The following is a 6,000-nucleotide window of genomic DNA, read 5'->3' as shown; positions in this document are numbered from 1 at the left end:
TCCGGTGCTATACCAGCTGCACTGGCTCCCGGTGGAGTACAGGATCAGGTTTAAGGTGATGGTTTTAACCTTCAAAGCCCTACACGGCCTAGGACCCTCGTATCTACGGGACCGCCTCTCCTGGTATGCCCCACAGAGGAACTTACGGTCCTTAAATAAAAACATCTTGAAGGTCCCAGGCCACAGAGAGGTTAGGCTGGCCTCAACTAGAGCCAGGGCTTTTTCGGCTGCGGCTCCAACCTGGTGGAACGCTCTGTCACAAGAGACAAGGGCCCTGCAGGACTTGACATCCTTCCGCAGGGCCTGCAAGACAGAGCTGTTCCACCAGGCCTTTGGTTAGGGCACAGCCTGACTCCCTCCTTTGGCAATCTTTACAATACTTTAGTTTATGGTTGCCATCAATTTTGATTTTAATTAATTCTTATGATGTTTTTATAATGTTGCACTATTTTAGTGTTGTTAGCCGCCCTGAGCCCGGCTTCGGCTGGGGAGGGCGGGATATAAATAAAATTTATTATTATTATTATTATTATTATTATTATTATTATTATTATTATTATTATATATATAAACCAAACTAAAATCCTTCAGAAGAAGTTGCTTATACCTAGTCAGATCACAGGCCCATTTAGCTCAGTGTTGCTTGCACTGACTGGCAGCAGCTCTTCAATATTTCAGGCAGGGGACATTCCCCGCCCTATGTGGTGATGTCAGGGATTAAACCTGGGACTCTGTACATGCAAAGTTCACTCTTTTTGGCCCTTTCTCTAAAATCAGAAAAAAATTCCAGTCCTCGTGGTTCTGAAATAAACAAGAAGTAGGAAGCTCTCTTATACTGAAGCAGAAGAAGCTGTTGACTTCGGAAGCAGGGGTGCAACTTTACTCTTGGAACTTAGTATTGGACATGGGCTCCAGATATGAGGAGAGAAAACCTGCATTCTGTCATTTGGACTAACCCAGGAGCCATTTGCAGGCCCCAGTTGGTTTCTTTCATTGCCCGTGGCTTCCAGGCACTTACGGCTCCAGGGCTGGGTCAACATGCAGATAACATGCTCTGTTCTCTCTGCAGGATAATATATCCAAACCCCCCCCCCCCAAATGCCTGCTGTGAAACTCCCCCACGTGACAAATGAACATCCCTCCTGAGGTGATTTTGTTTCCCCCTCCAAATAGCAAATTATACTTAATGAAGCAGCGGCAGTAAACCTGCTGTTTCCCCCCAATGATGCATTGCTAAAAGGGAGCTGTGAGTGCTAAAATTACATCTTGTACAACACAGACTGTCAGGTTTTTGTGCTCCCTTGGAATTGTTCACTCCAGCACAGCAGAAAATCCCATGTCTTTCAGCCTCCTTGGGGTGTGCCTTCCTTTCACAGGTGAACATAAGAACATAAGGAGAGCCTTGATGCTGGATCAGGCCAGTGGCTGATTTCACCCAGTATTCTGCCCTCCCACCATTGTGACTAATAACCATAAATAGCCCTCTCCTCCTCCATGAATTTGTCTAATCCTATTTTAAAGCTACCCACATTTGGTGGTATGCACTACTTCCTGTGGGAGAGAGTTTTGTAGTTTAACTTTGTGCTGAATGAAGAACAGACCCTCCAAGTGTTCCAGGGACAGTCCTGGATTTACAGAAGCCATCCCAGTTTCTGATTTGATCCCAGAATGCCCTGCTTTTCCTTAGGACATCCCCATTTTCATCAGAGAAATATTGGAGGGTATGGAGTTATCAAACCCCTGAGCCAGCTGAAGACAGCCCTCTATAGGGAAGGGTTTTTGTAATGTTTACTGTTTTATTATTATTTTTAATATGTTGGAAGCTGCCCAGAGTGCCTGGGGCAACCCAGTCAGATGGGTGGGACATAAATGGTAAAATTATTATTGTAATTTTGGAATAAAGGTAAAGTAAAGGGACCCCTGACCATTAGGTCCAGTCGTGGCCGACTGTAGGGTTGTGGCACTCATCTCGCTTTATTGGCCGAGGGAGCTGGCGTACAGCTTCCGGGTCATGTGGCCAACGTGACTAAGCCGCTTCTGGCAAACCAGAGCAGCGCACAGAAATGCCGTTTACCTTCCTGCCGGAGCGGTACCTATTTATCCCGCCAGAGCGGTACTATACCTATTTATCTACTTACACTTCGTGCTTTCGAACTGCTTAATTCACAGCGCCACCCGCGTCCCTAATTTTGGAATAGGAAACCGCTATTTTCTTCAGAGAACTGTTGGAGGGTATAGAAGAAGTCCTTTCTTTTTCAATCTGTCCTGAATCTTCCACCATTCAGTTTTGTTGGATGTCTACCAGTTCTAGTGTCATGAAAGAGGGAGCAATATTTCTCTCTCCACGTTCTCCATACCATGTGTTGCATCATTTTATAAACTTCTTGTTGCCAAACACTGCAACATTTCCTCAGAGCAGAACGGGCAAGTGCCAGCCTCCCGGATAAAATTGCTAAGTGGGCCACAGGCTCTTCCTCCCATCTGGCATGGCTCTTGGAGATGCAGCGAAGTTTTCCAACCTGCTGGCTTCCAACAGAGCCGTAGCTCAGTAGTTAGAGCACTTGCTTTGCACATAGAAGGTTCCAGGTTCAATCCACAATATCATTTCCAAGTTGGGCTGGGAATTGTTCCTACATCCTGAAACCCTGGAGAGCAACTGCCAGTCAGTATAGGCAATATGGAGATAGATGGATCAATGGTCTGACTATGTAAGAGGCAGCTTTATATGTTTCTGGGATGGGCTATAGCTCAGTAGCAGAGCATCTGCTGTGCTTGCAGAAGGCCCCAGGTTTAATCCTCAATGTTCAGGCATCTGGAGCAGCTGCAAGATGTGAGCTGCTGGCAAGGCGATTTGCCAAAGGAAAAAAGGGTACTCACAGGGACACTCCTGGCCTCTTTGAAAGTAAGGAAAGAGAATTTCTCAAGCATTTTAACTCTCCTTGGATCATTTTCAAACGCAATCCGTGTTTGCATTAATAGATGGTGAATAAAAGTGAGGAAAGAGAATTATTACAAAACTTTCTTTTCCCCTTGTTCATGGAGAGGCAGTGTGGTGCAGTGGCTAGAGTGTTGGTTGAGGATCTGGGAGACTGGGGTTCAAATCCCTGCTCAGCCATGAAGCTCACTGGGTGACCTTGGGCCAGTCATGCACTCTCAGCCTAATCTACCTCACAGGATTGTTGGGAGGAAAAAATGGGGACAGCTATGTATGACACCTTGAGCTCCTTGAAGGAAAGGCGGCGGGATATAAAGGTTAATAATAATAATAATAATAGTAATAATGCAATTTCTGTTCACATTAACTGATAGCAAACCAGTGGGTGGCAGGGATATGGAGCCCTTTTTGGCATAGTGCTAGTTATTATTCAATACAGGTGTGTCTCCCCCACTCCCCACCATCAATCAAGCAGCTGAGTTGCCCTCCCACCATATTGCCATGTCAGCAGAAACTCCTGCTTTGCTCCAAAGCAGGTATTCGATCTGATGCTCCCCCCTTTGGTAAAAATGCGCCCTTTCCGCATCTGTCTTGCATAATGGAACAAGCACCACATCTGAGCTCTGAGCACATTGCCCTGGAGCTGGGCAAGCCCAAATTGGCTTTGATATCCGTTGCAGGTGATTCATTTGGAATCTTGAATGCAGGAAGAGAAAAGAGGTGGGGAGGTGTGATGATGATTTGTGGGTCACTATGGGAGAAGGCACAGTGTCTCAGGTTGATGAGGCCATCAATATCCATTTAGTCCAGCATCTAGGTCCAACAGTGGCCACCCTCTCAGTCTAGCCTACCTCACAGGATAGTTGTGCGGGTTAAAATGAGGACTAGGACCTGGGAGACCAGGGTTCCAATCTGAACTTCACGGCCATGAAGCTCACTTGAGGACCTTGGGGGCTTAGTCCTTGCCTCTCAGCCTACCTCACAAGGTTGTTGTGAGGATAAAACATGGGGGGGGGGAGGGAGCCATGTACATCACCTTGAGGTTCTTGGAAGGTGGGATATAAATGCAATAAATACATGATAATTCTATACATCTTTTCCAAGAAAGATCCCTTGTCAAATATACACAGTGTAATTGATTTCAACTGAAGGGTGGAAAGGGTTGCGTAGTGGAAATAACAGTATATGCTTTGATAGCCTGCATGCTAAGAGATATAAAACCTGTAAAAGAGAATGTGAGAGGATGTTGTTAGGATAATCCACTTTCTCATTCTTGTATTAAGAATGTGTCAAGAATATTTGTGCAGGGAAAACTCAGCTTCTGGTAGAGAAGAGACACCCTGTTCTCTTTGCTGAATCAGGCATCCGGCTCTGATACTGCAGGCATGCTTTTCCTCCAAGAATGGGACTTAATTTCTGCACCTGTGTAAAGCTAGGGCAAAAAAATACCTATGTATAAGCATGTGTGATTTATAGGCCTGTGGACTCTACCTTTGTGGGTTCCACAGCTGCTGCTGCTGCTGCTGCATTATCCAAAATAAAGCTGGCACAATGGTGTGTTCGTTGAAGATCTCCACCACAGTTGTTTTAGGAATTCGAAGAGGGCCTTCTTGGGGCATTGGTCTTCATTTGGAAATCTATCGCCTGGCTCACCTTTCCCACTAATTGTGATCAATCCATCTTGCTTAGGTTAAGTGAAAGCAAATCAGGAAGACAGATGGAATCACACTCATGAGAACATAAGAAGAGCCTGCTGGATCAGGCCAATGGCCCATTTAGTCCAGGATCCTGTTCTCACAGTAGCTGACCAGATGCCCCAAGTGGAAACCCTTACTCAGGATTCAAGCACAAGAGCAACTCTCCCCTTCTGGGGTTTACAGCAACTGGAATTCAGAAGCATTGATGCTTCTGACCATGGAGGCAGAGTACAACCATTGTGGCTATCAGCCATCGACAGTCCTCTCCTCCAGGGACCTGTCTAATCCTCTGTTAAAGCCTATCTTGTTCAAGAAGCATTCAACGTCAGGGTGGGTCAGGTGGAAACAGTAAACTTGATTTATTGGGGAAAAAACTATTACATTTATTCCTTTATTACACAGGTTTAAATTTTGTTTTCCCCCTTTAAAAAATTACCTTTCGATGGGCACTGTTGGATTGGAATGTTCGAACCTGTACAAAGAGGTCTGGGCATTCACACACATATCCCATAATACTTTAAAAAAAACCGGGGGAGGAGTATGTATTTAAAACTTTGTTTTTTCATAGGTTTATTTTTTTTCTCAATCAACATTTGTTCAAGTCATAATATATATTAAGAGAGGAAAAGGGGAGGGGATAAAATTACACAGAAATATATGTCTGCAAATACAAGGAATAATTTTTTATTGCAATATACCGTTAGGTAAGTGGTCTGGGAGGGGAGGAAGGAAAAAGGGTCAAAACTTCAGTACAGTTTTACAACACTTGGTAGGATTATTTTTTTTGACAGAAACACCCAACAGAAAGAAAGGGGGGGGAATTAAAGATTCATTGAAGAGAAATTAGCAGAACAGAATCACATGACCTAAGTGTGTGGGTGTGCTTAGTAGGTATCTCCATCCATCCATATTAATAAGCCATTTCTTTTGCAGGTGCAAACACTCAAGCCTTTGGATTTCCTAGCATTTTTCAAGGTGCAAGGAAATAAAAATAAGGTATGGTATTCCTAAATTGTCTTTTTGGCTAAACCTTCAGGGAACCTGATCCATCAGCTGCAAAGGGGCTGAATGTCCACCATGCTGTTCAGAAACTGCCTTTGACAACCTGGTGCCCTCAAGATGTCTGGGAATTGTAGCCCTGAGGGCACCAGGTTGCAGAGGGATGGTCTGATACATAGGCACCAGTTGAGCCTTTTGGGGCTGACTCTTCATACCCATGAAACAAAAGTGCAATCTGGGGTCAAACACCACCTTAACCAAAGGGGGTGAGAGAAGGGAGGCTTGCTCGTTCATTTCAGGGTGTCGTTATCCTTAAGCTAATGCATTCCTGCCTCTACCTGTTGCATTTTGGGGGGGGGGAAGCTCAAG

This window comes from Podarcis bocagei (genome assembly GCF_964188305.1).
Source record: "Podarcis bocagei genome assembly, chromosome: Z".
NCBI lineage: Eukaryota > Metazoa > Chordata > Lepidosauria > Squamata > Lacertidae > Podarcis > Podarcis bocagei.
The sequence above is the reverse complement of the archived record's forward strand: the minus strand, read 5'-3'. Positions refer to the sequence as shown.